At 45.2% G+C, this 13,428-nt stretch overlaps 1 protein-coding gene across 3 annotated transcripts in view; it reads right to left on the bottom strand.

Moving 5' to 3' along the window:
- Positions 1-13,428, bottom strand: part of kcnd3 (potassium voltage-gated channel, Shal-related subfamily, member 3) — a 448,844-nt gene that overhangs the window by 432,054 nt on the left and 3,362 nt on the right. The window lies entirely within an intron of this gene.

Below are 13,428 nucleotides of genomic sequence, written 5' to 3'. Positions count from 1 at the left end.
CTCAACTGCGCATGTGTGGGTTGGTGCGGCGGCCATTTGGCGCCATGAAGGGAGGCTGGAGCGGCGTGAACCGCTCCAGCGCCGTGCTGGCCCCCTGTGGGGGACAGAATCGGTCGTACCCGGGCCCGTTTCGCGTCGTCGTGAAACGCAATCGCGTTCACGACGGCGTGAACACTTGGTCTCCGTTTTGGAGAATCGCCCCCTCTATATATGTACAACTATTGCATCATATAATGATATAGCTCAGTAGACCATTCGGCCCATCATGCCTGCCCCAGCTCTGTAAAAGAACGATCCAAATAATCCCATTCTCAGGCTCTAAGTATTTATGTGAACACACTAATTAGAAGCAGGTGTAGACCATTCAGCCCATCGAATCTGTTCGGCTATTCAATAAGATCGCACCTGATCTGACTGTGGCTGCAACTCTATATTGTGCCTAGCCCCTTTAACCTTTGACCAACCCCCCCTTGTTAGTCAAGAATCTACCAACCTCTGCCTTAAAAATATGCAATGACTCTCCCTCCACCACTCTCTGGGGAAGAGAGTTCTAAAGATTCATCTCCGTCTTAAATGGTAGACCCTATTTTTTTTTGGAATTGAATTTTATTACATTTTTAACATTTCATAAAAGACATGAACCACGATGAACATCCTTTAACAAGATTCCATCAACAAATACCTTCTACAAAGATTCTCACCTCCACCCACGCCCCACCCGATCTACCCCCCTGTAAACAAGTAAACTGCCCTTTCCCCCCCCCCCCCCCTAAACTCTAGCCGTGACCGATTCTTTGAAAAACACAATGAATGGTTGCCATCTTCGATAAAATATTTTTAAACTAAGTCCCCTTGCTTTGTTCTTTCCCAAAGGGGGAAACATCTTTTCAGCATTTTCAGCATCCACCCTGTCAAGTCCTCTCTGGATCTTACATGTTTCAATAAGATCATTTCTCAATCTTCTTAACTCTGGTGAATACTATGCCCAACCTGTTCAACCATTCCTCATAGGACAACCCCTCCCCCACCCAGGTATCGTTTGAGTGAGCTTTCTCTGAACTGATTCTGAAGCATTTATATCCTTTCTTAAATACGAAGATCAAAACTGTACCAACTCCCTTTTGATAGTTACTACTCCCACTACCCTTCAAGGCAGTGCACTCCAGATGTGAAAAAAACAATCCTCATGCCACCTTTAACACAGAAACAGGTACGAAAGGTCTGCACAAAGGCAGCCGCAGACTGACAGTGTGAGGAGTTGGAGGAAGCAACAAAATTTGGAGAACACTTTTCAAGGATGGCAGAGAGGCAACAAGGTGGAGCGTTCAGAGAGAACATCCCGGATTGTGGAGATAAGATTTGCCTGAAACCTCAGCAATGAATATGTAGCTTGGTAGATTGGAAGGAGAGGGAGTGGAGCGAAGAGAGGCAGATTTGAAAGAGCAGGTTGTATGTACTGTGGTAGTCACCACTGTTTGTATAATACTTATATGAGAGGTATTACGGTAAGGCTCCTGTACTACAGGTACGGGGGTAGATCCGTGCCTGCTGGCTCCGCCCAGTAGGCGGAGTATAAATGTGTGTGCACACCGAGCTGCAGCCATTTCGGCGGCAGCTGCAGGAGGAAAAACATCTCTGCTTAATAAAGCCTCGATTACTCTCTACTCTCGTCTCGTCATAATTGATAGTGCATCATGTACCAGCAGCAGGTGAGGAAGAGTTGATGGCAGTATTGAGTCCATGAAACGTTCATATTGCTAAAAGCAGGGATCTTGCATTCAAAATGATGGCCTGATGTAAACGGGGAAGGTGCCTTTAAGACAGGGTCACTCGAAAGGGGTAATTTTTCATCTCTCACATTTTGGAACTAAATTCCAGCTCACTGGGATGACATACCTGCCGCTACAAATCCAGGTCCCTGCCAGCTGCTGCCCCTAAAATTAATCGTCAAGAAATAATAGAGTTTGCAGACAAATTCTCAGTAAGTAAACCTGAGCACGGAGCTTTGCTTCTGGAGCAGCAATCATGCGAAGTTACCCCGTAATGATAACTTTTACTTTCTGATTATGCCAATTTACCTAAACAGGTCAAATTAAATTAAAATAATTCAATAATGCCACTGTTTGTTTAAGACAGATCCTTACTGAGAGTGATGAGGGATTGGTGTGACAGAATATGCTGCTGTCTCTGAGCATGCTGTGACCAGGCAACTATACTCACCTGTGTGCATGCCTGTACGCATGGCTGTACGCAAGTCTGTAGGCGTCTGTGTGCATACCTGTATGCATAGATGTACACATTCGTATGAATTCCTGCATGCATATCTGTACATACGTCTGTGTGCTTGTCTGCACACATGTTTGAATGCATGCCTCTGCTCAGTTTGCACTTTCATTGCTGGTGGAGTTCACCATCTTGTTAACATGGCTGACAAAGGAAAGTTTTAAGGGGAAACCTTCTTCTGGTCAATGGTATCAATGGTGCGCTGTTGTATGAATGCAGCTAAAGCTGTGAAGTGCTGCTATACCAGTGCAGTGCTGAAGCACAGTAAGATTATCCCCTTCAAGTGATCTCATCCTTGCATCCCAAGAACGTGAAGTGCCACACAGTTCGTCGTGTCACTCTCTAGTTCTCCATGGCCTTTTCCTTTGAAAAATTTGTGACAACAGAGAATCTGTTGTACATTTATACCAACTGAAATTTGTTCTCCCCGTGTCTGCGTGGGTTTCCTCCGGTGCTCCAGTTTCCTCCCATAGTCCAAAGATGTGCAGGTTAGGTAGATTGGCCGTGCTAAATTGCCCTTCATGTCCAAAAAAGGGTAGCTGGGATTACTGGGTTACGGGGATAGGCTGGAGGCATGGGCTTATGTAGGGTGTTCTTTCCAAGAGCTGGTGCAGACTCGATGATCCAAATGGTCTCCTTCTGCACTGCACATTCTATGAAATTATCCCAAATATCATAATGGGCAAATCCTGCAGGATTTACAGAGGTTTCCTGTAAAAGCTGTTCTGTAGAAATCTAATCTGCACTGTAAAGGTAGATTTGCCTTCATAGTAAACTTAATTATGAAATAGATCTGAAATTGCTCTGTAATTAATCAGTGTAACTCCTCCCACATCAGCCCATTTCTCCTCAGTAAGCTCTCTGATCTTTAACAAACAGGGAGACCATCAGCTTTGTTTCCAGTGAGATGTATATTCGTCACTGAAGGGATTTGTGCAGAATGACGTGGGCCGAGGTGGGAAGTTAGCCAGCCTGATAAATTCTCTGTATGAGCAGCAAATGAACACCCGAGGCTCTGGAGGAACATGTCATCAGGTCGCTGTTGGCAAATAGGGACAGCAGTAGCAGTGTGCTGAAGGTCTCCCTTAGAAGCATGCCTAAGGAATGTTGATGAGTGGACAAAGAACAAAGAACAATACAGCACAGAAACAGGCCCTTCAGCCGTCCAAGCCTGCGCCGACCATGGTACCTACATAAACTAAAACCTTCTGCACTTACGGAGTCCGTATCCTTCCATTCCCACCCTATTCATATATTTGTCTAGATGCCCCTTAAATGCCGCTATCGTACCTGCTCCCACCACCTCCCCAGGCAGCGCGTTCCATATATTTACCACCCTCTGTGTAAAAAACTTGCCTCGCACATCTGTTCTAAACTTTTCCCCATGCACTTTAAACTTATGTCTCCTAGTACTTGACTCTCCCTAAGGAAAGAGCATCTGACTATCCACTCTGTCCATGCCACTCACAATCTTGTAGGTCTCTATCAGATCGCTTCTCAACCTCCGTCGTTCCAGTGATCTTACTGCTGTATTTAAAATGATGAAAGAATCAAGAGAGGGTAGATAAAGAGAATCTATTTCCTCCACTGGGGGAATATTCTGAAAAGTTGAGTCAGACCAGTCAGGATCGGTGACAGAAAGCAGCTTTATCACACAAAGCGAGGCAGAAATGTGGATCCCTCTCTTCTCAAAAGGCTGTGGAAGTTAATGGTGAATTGGAGCTTCCAAGGCTGAGATTGACAGACTTTTGTTGGGTAGCAAGATGTGAAACTGATCAGTGGAGTTGAGGTAGAGATCAGCTGTGATCTAATTGAATGGAGGAACAGGTTGATATGAATTAGGAGCAGGAGTTGGCTATTCAGCCCCTTCGCCTGCTCCGCTATTCAATAAAGTCATGGCTGATCTCATTGTGACATCAACTCCACTTTCCCACATACCCTGATAATCCTTAACTCCCTTGTTAGTCAAGAGTCCATCTACCTGTGCCTTAAAAATATTAATTGATGCTACCTCCAACACTCTCTAACCCTAATGTAGTTCCTATGACTCACGACCTTCTGGGAGAAGAAATTTCCTCTCATCTGTCTTAAATAACGTAAATAAAGCCTAAAATAACTTAAATAAAGCAAAAGGTGCAGAATAACTTAAATAAAGCAAAAAGTGCAGAGGATACTGGAAGTCTGCAGAGGGATTTGAATAGTTTAAATGAATGGGCGAGGGACTGGCAGATGGAATACAATGTTGACAAATGTGAGGTTATCCATTTTGGTGGGAATAACAGCAAAAAGGATTATTATTTAAATGATAAAATATTAAAACATGCTGCTGTGCAGAGGGACCTGGGTGTCCTAGTGCATGAGTCGCAAAAAGTTGGTTTACAGGTGCAACAGGTGATTAAGAAAGTGAATGGAGTTTTGTCCTTCATTGCTACAGGGATGGAGTTTACGACTAGGGAGGTTATGCTGCAATTGTATAAGGTGATAGTGAGGCCACACCTGGAGCATTGTGTTCAGTTTTGATCTCCTTACCTGAGAAAGGATGTGCTGGCACTGGAGGGTGTGCAGAGGAGATTCACTACGTTAATCCCAGAGTTGAGGGGGCTGGATTATGAGGAGAGGTTGAGTAGACTGGGACTGTACTCGTTGGAATTGGGGGGATCTTATAGAAACATATAAAATTATAAAGGGAATAGATAGGATAGATGCGGAGAGGTTGTTTCCACTGGCAGGTAAAACAGACCTAGGGGGCATAGCCTCAAAATAAGGGAAAGTAAATTTAGGACTGAGTTTCGGAGGAACTTCTTCATCCAAAGAGTTGTGAATCTATGGAAATCCCTGTCCAGTGATGCAGTAGAGGCTCCTTCATTAAATGTTTTCAAGATAAAGATAGATAGTTTTTTGAAAAATAAAGGGATTAAGGGTTATGGTGTTCGGGCGGGAGAGTGGAGCTGAGTCCACAAAAGATCAGCCATGATTTCATTAAATGGCAGAGCAGGCTCGAGGGGCCAGATGGCCTACTCCTGCTCCTAGTTCCTATGTTCTTACGTTATGTTCTTAAATGGCTCCTGGGGCGGGATTCCCCGTTTTAGCGGCAGTGTTGACTCCATTGTAAACGACGGAGTGTTAAATGACGATGTCATCTGGCCGCTAGGAGCAGCGATCCCCCAACCCATGGGGGCCAGCACGGCACTGGATCGCTTCATGCAGCTCCAGCTGCCAATACGGGCCCCAGCGCTGCTGGCGCGGGTCTGTGCAAGCACATGGGTTGCCGTCTCACGCCAGCCACCATGCAATGTGGCGGAGACCTACAGGTGCCCGGCACGGAGGAACATAGACCCCCCCCCCCCGGAATGAGCCCGCCCGCCGATCGGTAGCCCTCGATCGCGGGCCTGGCCACCATGGAGGCCCCCCCCAGAGTCGGATCCCCCCTCCCCCCAAACAGGACGACCGCCGCAGCCAGAATGCCGAGGTCCCGCCGGGTAGGACCGCACATGAATGACGCCGGCGGAACACAGCGGAACACGGTGGGCACCCGGCCCATCGAGCATGGAAAATCGCCGGGGGGTGGGGGCGCGCACGTTCAGAGGCTCCTGATCAGTGCCACGGCGACCGCGCCGGCACGATTGCCGCTGATTCTGCCCAGAGTCGGAGAGGCGTGCCAGGATTCGCCCCCCCCCCGATTCTCCGACCCGGCGCGAGATTGGAGAATCCCGCCCCTCATTTTTAAACTGTGTTCCCTGGTTCTACTCTCTCCACAAGGGAAAACATTTGTTCACCATCCACCCTGTCAAGTGCCCTCAGGATCTTATATGTTTCAATAAGATCACTTCTCATTCTTCTGAATTCCAATGGACACAAGCCCAACCTAGCCAACCTTTGTACACAGGATAACCCATCATTCCCAGATGGCTCCCATATTCAGAATCACAACCCGTACTGTCCCAGACAGGTCACTTCATGGTCATCATTAGACTTTTATTGAATTCAAATTTCATCATCTACCATGGTGGGATTCGAACCCGGGTTCCCTTAGCATTACCCTGGGTGTCTGGGTTACTAGTCCAGCGATAATACCACTGCGCCAACATCTCCTACGGCACAGCCACCATTTAGCCACCATGCCTCGGTCAGCTTTTTTCGTTCACTTGCATCCTTTCCGTTCCCCTTTTCCCATTCCCTTTTCAATATTTTCGATTGCAAATAGTTATTCCACTTCCCTGCAATACTGATGGTTGTTAAATAGCCACATTATAAGAGAACCGAAGGGATGAATGCTGACCCCCCACCCCCCCACCCCACCCCTCAACCCCTGTCCACTGGTCAAGAATTTAAATCAGCCAGGCAAATAATAGAAAATGTTCCCTGATGACTGTTCAAGAAACAAACAAATGCCGTTTTGGAGAGTGAAGAGATTTTGAAGGTTTCGTGTGGGCCACATTATAAATGAATCTGTGAAGAATTCCATGCTTTCACATTTCCAAAAAACCCATAAAGTTGTACTGTTGAGGTTGTGTTTTGACTTTTGATAGAGCGAGCAAATGGAAACAATTTCCACACATGGCTTCTTGACATTACTACATATTGAGTATCTAGTGGGACTTACATGCCTTGTGAGATGGCTAATTAAGGGAAATGCGAATTGGACATTCGTGACTCCGTTTCTAGAGAATTTGAGTCATAGCACTAAACTGCCTTTAATTTGGCACTAATTGATACTAAATTGTCAGCTGTACCCAGGATTGTTGCACTGGTGTAGCAGAGACTATTCTCTTGATGGTGGGAATTAAGTACTTTGTGGGCTCAGAGATACTCCTTTCTCCTACATTTATCCCTTATTATGGAGTCCGCTATGCTATTGCTGTCGAATATGTGACAAGGTGTTCCATTCCAAAGCATTAGCAGTTCTCAGTCTGATCAATGCTGGGTCATTAAAAAGTTAAACTAATTAAAGTTTTAATTGATTTCAAAGAAATGTAAACCTGAAAATATCATGGTCTGAGCCGAAGAGTTCAAAACTAATTCTTTATTTTAGAATCCATAGAATTCCTCCAGTACAGGAAGCCACTCAGCCCTTTGGGTCCGCACCAACCTTCCAAAACGCCGCCCTACTCATGCCCACTCCCTCAGCCTATCCCTGTAACCCCACCCAACACTTTGGACACAATTTAGCATGGCCAGTCCACCTAACCTGCGCACCTTTAGATTGTGTGAGGAAACCTTGGAACTGTTGGTGCCTGGAATCTCACAGAACAGAAGTTTGGGCCTTTTGGTCCAAAATAGTCCCATTTCTATCCCTTTCCCCATTGCCCTGTAAGTTTCACCCCTTTAAGTATTTCTCCAATTGCCCCTTGAATGTTACTATTGATTCTGCTTCCTCCGCCCTTTCAGGAAGTGAATTCCATGTCACAATAATTCACAAAAAAAGAAAAGTTCTCATCGTCTCACCTCTCACTTTTCTGCTAATTTCTTAAATCCATGATCTCTGCTGTCTGATCTCTCTCTCTCTGTGGAAACAATTTCTCCCCAATTTACTCCTTCAAACCCCTTCATGATTTTGAATGCATTTATTAAATCTCCCCTGAACCTTCTGTGCTCCAAGGTGAACAATCCAGTCTCTCCAAATGATTCATTAGTCATTTCTGGAAGCCTTGTTGACTATCAATTGTTGCCTAGGGGATTTGGTCAAATCAGTTGCTGATACAAATCATAAAAACATAAATCATAAAAAGCATGCTAATTGTCAAAATAATTTAATTTGTTTTACCATGGAAGAACTCCCAGGCATTGAAATAAATTTACAGGCATCAACCTTAACAAACAGAGGTCTTGTGACACAGTGAGTAGTGTCCCTACATTTGAGTAAAATGCTTCAGGTTCAAGTCCCAACCCAAGACTTCTTGCCCAAAGAAAGTGCATTCAGAACTTGGCCAAACAGGTTGAATATCAACCGGCAAAATCCTTCCAACACACCAATGGCAGACGGTGAAAGCAGGAGGGACTCCTGGTCCGACATGCTTGATGCAAAGTGGTGCCCCTCAAGCTATAAGCCTCCAGCAACAGGCTGGTGACCTGTTCCAGGAATAACCTCGCTATGGGAACAGAATAAAGTCTGTCTTGTGCACCTTTAAATGCAGGAAGAAAAACAATAACAATCTTACCAAATACATATACTCTCATATGCCTTGAAATTGGGATCTGGGTATCTTTGAGCCCAAAACTAGCTTCATTATTTTAAAAGGAATGAACTCACCCTTTAAAACAGCAGGTTTCCAAGAATTTTACTTGACTGTTTAGGACACCAATTTTAACACATTGGAAATTGGCAATTATCAAATGCTTGCAATTTTGTGTTCTATTAAAAGGTTGTTAGAGAATTAAAAAGATAAGAAGGCCACCTTCTTACATTTAAACACAGACAAAGTAAGAATCCAGACATTCACTTATCTCAATTGTAATTTCAGGCTCCACGGAACAAATGTAAAAAGCAATTCTGATGAACGTGTTTTCTCTGTATAAACATTTAACTATTCATCCCTCAGCTACTAAACTCGAGTTAAGAATTGTCGCTTCTTTTATAAGCTCATAGTTTTTTTGTTTATTTACAATGCACATTTTTTGTCGTTTCAATTTTCTAGCTGCCGGAAAACTGATTTACTGCCCGATGCGCTAGACTCTACCATTCTTAAAAAGGTGGCTTCCATTCCACTTGGACAGAATGCTTTCAGTAGTGGAAGTATAAATTCCTGTTAACAATGGTTCCTGAGCCAACAATCGCACCAAGTGTGGTAAATATGATGGTTTTCTGTTTTGCAGTATGAAAAAGTGGTAGATTCCATTTTTAGATCTATCACTTTCCACACGCCATACTCTTGTTTATTTGATTGTGGCATAAATAACTTTAAGTTTTGAATTCAGGAGGGATAATTTGCCTTGGTGGGGGCACAGCGAATATTCACCAGAATTACACAAGGAGTTAAAGTGTTAAATTACGATGACTGGTTACACAGACTTTGCTTGTCATTCATTTACAGGATATCATAGAATTTACAGTGCAGAAGGAGGCCATTTGGCCCATCGAGTCTGCACCGGCTCTTGGAAAGAGCACCCTACCCAAGCCCATACCCCCACCCTATCCCCATAACCCAGTAACTCCACCCAACACTAAGGGCAATTTTGGACACTAAGGGCAATTTAGCATGGCCAATCCACCTAACCGCACATCTTTGGACTGTGGGAGGAAACCGGAGCACCCGGAGGAAACCCACGCACAGACGGGGAGAACGTGCAGACTCCGCACAGACAGTGACCCAAGCCGGGAATCGAACCTGGGACCCTGGAGCTGTGAAGCAATTGTGCTAACCACTATGCTACCGTGCTGCCCTTATGAGCATTGCTAAGAAGTACAGCACTTATTGTCCATCCCTTATTGTCGTTGAGAAAATGGTGGTGAAAAATGCAGTCCATATGGTGAAGCTGCTCCCATAGGGTGTGATTCTGCCAAAACATTTCTGTTAATTTGTGGCGGTTTTTCAGGGAGTTTCCCACGCCTCTGCCGGCGAGTTCCCCATCGCTACTCAATGACACTTAGTCACTTTTTGAGCCCTGGGGAATTTCTCACCGGTTTAGCCCGCACTTAGAATTATTTTTAGCTCTGGCGAGCTGAACTCAGAGATCAGGCTGCCATTTTGAAAGGGTGCCTTTCTGTCTGTAAGTGACCTTGTGGGTCCCCCACTCATGGGCAATGTCACCCCCACACACATGGACACCATCCATCACCCCCAAAATGAGGACATCCCGCTATGAGGTCCCTGGGGGTTCCCCTCTTCAGCCCCCCCCCCCAAGCACCCTTGCAGCACCCCCTCTCTTCCAGGACCCCCACCCACCACCACCCAACATCCCTACTTACCTGCCCTGCACTCCCCCACTCTTCAAACTCCCATCCACCCTCATTTGTAGGGCATTACGCTCTCGCCCCCAGGCCCTTGGGAGTGCCACCCTGGCACTCGGGCACCTTTGCACTGCCACCCTGCACCCTGGCACCAAGGCAGTGATCCTGCCATCTTGGCAGTGGCTTCTGGGCACCTTGGCAGTGCAATGGTGGCAGTGCCAAGGTGCCATCTGGGCAGTGCCAAGTGGCCCACGTTCCAGGGGAGGGTCAGCGGGCCACTCTGCCATTTATCCTGACCACCCAGGGGTGTCCAATGGCCCGGGAGACTCCCTGGGTGCCGTTCCACCTGGTCCACGTTTGCGCCGATCAGCACTGATCAGCGGCCAACTGCAACTCCCTGGGGAGGCCAGAGAATCAACGGAGGATGGTGGTTCCTGGGTAGGCAGGTCATAAGTAGGTTTACGACCTACCTCTGGGAGCGGCATTTGGTCACGTCCATTTGGGGCGGAGTTCCGACTCCGACGTCTCTCAGGACTCAGGTGAATCTCACAAGGCGCGGAGGCTGTTGTGAGGCTCACTGGAGGCCTCTCCTGAGCTTCTCCGGTTGAATTGTGCTCTCCCTTGAGCGCAACGCGGCCGGAGAATCGCACCTGGTGTGTTGTTAGACAAAGAATCCCAGAATTTTGAAATTATTTATTTCCAAGTCAGAATGGTGTGTTGTTTCGAGGGGATCTTTGAAGTAGTTATTCCCATATTCCTGCTGCCTTGCCTTGGATGAAAGATTGGAAGGTGCTATCAAAAAAGCTGTGAAATTGCTGCAGTCTATCTTGCGGATGGTACACATCACTGCCACTGTGCACCACTGCTGGAGTGAGTGAATATTTAAGGGGCTGATGGGGTGCTAATCAAGCGGGCTGCTTTGTCTGAGATGTTCCTAAGCTACTTGAGTGTATTTGAATCTGCACTCATTCAAGCAAGTGGACGAGTATTGCATTATACTCCACACTCATGCCTAATAGATGGCAGAAAGGTTTGGGGATGTCAGGAGCTGAGTTGTTTGCTGCAAAATATTTAGACCCTTGACTTGTATTCCCTTGACTTTAAGAAATTGAGCGGTGACCTATTTAAAATGATAAGGGCTTTAATAGTTTCTCAGTACCAACTCTACCATATGAACACACATGCTTCCTTCGGTGAGTGAATTCAGGACATAGGGACATAACCTTAAAATTAGAGCTAGGCGACTTAGCAGTGAAGCAGTGTTTCTTCATGCAAGAGGGAGTAGTAATCTGGGAATCTCACCCCAAAAGGCTCTGGATGCTAGGTCAACAGAAACTTTCAAAGCCAAGGTCAATAATAGTTAGGGACCAAAGGTAGGTAAATGTTTCAGATACAGATCAGTCGCAATAAAACTGAATGGGATATCAGATTCTAAGGACTGAATGGCTTATTAATATGTATGGTACAACTGATGAGCAGAGGTCACGGAGAGTAGAAGAGAGAGAGAGAGAGAGAGCAAGAAAGAGAGAGAGAGAAACAAACAAGCCATCTGTTTGAGTTTTCTCTAAATCACTTTCTAGGGGTTAGGACAAGAAGGGAATTAGAAAATGTCAGGAAGCAGACTGTCTCGAAGACTGTCTCTACAACCTATTAGTTGAAGGGCTGCTTTGTGGTCCAAGAGTTTCGAAGACAAAGGACAGAAAATTCTCCTGGACCACAAGACAATAAATTTCACTGCGGTTGTACTGGAGACTCATTGTTCCCATTTTTTAAACTTTGAATTATATCCTTTATCTGAAACAATAGTGAAGTTGGTTTTGCTACCAATGCAAGAAAATTATTCAGCAAGGTGAAGGCTTCAAATACTAGGGGGAACAAAGGAAAAAAGAAGAGAGAAGCGGGCAGGGATGTCACATGAGACTTTTTTGTATAATATGTCACAGAGTATAAGTTAGCAGGGAAGGTTGTTGAAGCAGGGATTGCAAATGAACTGAGAAGATAATCAAGTCTATTTATGGGGAGAGGAGGGATTAGAGATTATGGTGATAAAGCACAAAGCTGGTGTGAATATATCAAAAATGAATGGGTTGGTTTGGCTTAATAGCTTTTAAACATTTCTAAAAATACTTGTATGCTGTCTATATCTTGTCCTAGAGATACAAAGAAAATGTCATGCAAAATTGTCCTATTTAAGCAAAAATGATTCTGTCCTATTTTGTGTTTAAATGTGATTATCTTCAAGTCAAATGTTGCTTCCAACTTTAAATAGATTTGAGTTACCAAAGTAGAATGGCATTCTCTGTTGATGACTTTGGATAATCATTTCCAATCTGCAGAGATAGATTATTCTATCCAGATAAATCCTAGTACAAAATGAATGAAAGGGACCCTGAATTATAATAGAAATAAGGGTTTGGCTATTTTTAAAAAATAATCTTAATTGGTGCTTACTTTTTTGTATTCTTGTAAATTTCCAAATAAAAATGCAATGGTATGATCATAAATGTGAACTATGATGTCAGAATAACCTTAACAACAAGCAGGAGACGAGCCCCAAGCTAGCACACTATCAGGGTAGTCCCATCAAAAAGAACTCTGAAGGTCCTTGGAAAGACAGCCAGAGTAAGGAAGGACATCCATTTCAATAGCACCTTTAGCGACCTCAGGGTGACTGAAAACACTTCCCACTCAATGAAGCACTCATTGAAGAGCAGTCACAGTTATAATGCAGGAAATTCGGCTACCAATTTGCACTCAGCAACCCTCCCTCAAGTAACCCGGAAACAATGGCCAGATATTCTGTTGTTGAAAGGTGTTTGCTGAGGGATGAATATTGGCCACATCAAAGTAGCACCATGAGATTTACCCCACCCCAGAGGACTGGGCTGAAGGTATTATCCAAAGAGGGCACCTCTGACAGTGCGGCATCCCCTCAGTATTGGCACTGGAAGTGTCAGCCTGAATGATGTGATCGAATCTCTGGAGTGGGAGTTGAACCACCCACCAGCCTATTGACTCAGAAGCCAAGAGGGCTACCCACTGAGCCATGGGTACAACAGTGCGATGTTACACGCCGATAAAGGAGAGATTGAAGTCAGCGAGGATGACAGCATGGAGCCTCTGGAACAATCACAAATGACCAAGGCCACCGCCCGTTTGCAGTCGAATGCTAAAAAGGGGCGAGGCGAGCCAGGTTCAGCACCATGGACAGAGACAGCCATCAGCATTCACTGCCACTCGCCAAGTTCTCTTGTAAA

Source organism: Scyliorhinus torazame, chromosome 17 (genome assembly GCF_047496885.1).
Source record: "Scyliorhinus torazame isolate Kashiwa2021f chromosome 17, sScyTor2.1, whole genome shotgun sequence".
NCBI lineage: Eukaryota > Metazoa > Chordata > Chondrichthyes > Carcharhiniformes > Scyliorhinidae > Scyliorhinus > Scyliorhinus torazame.
Note: the sequence above shows the minus strand (reverse complement) of the source record. Positions and strands in the feature narration are given on the sequence as shown.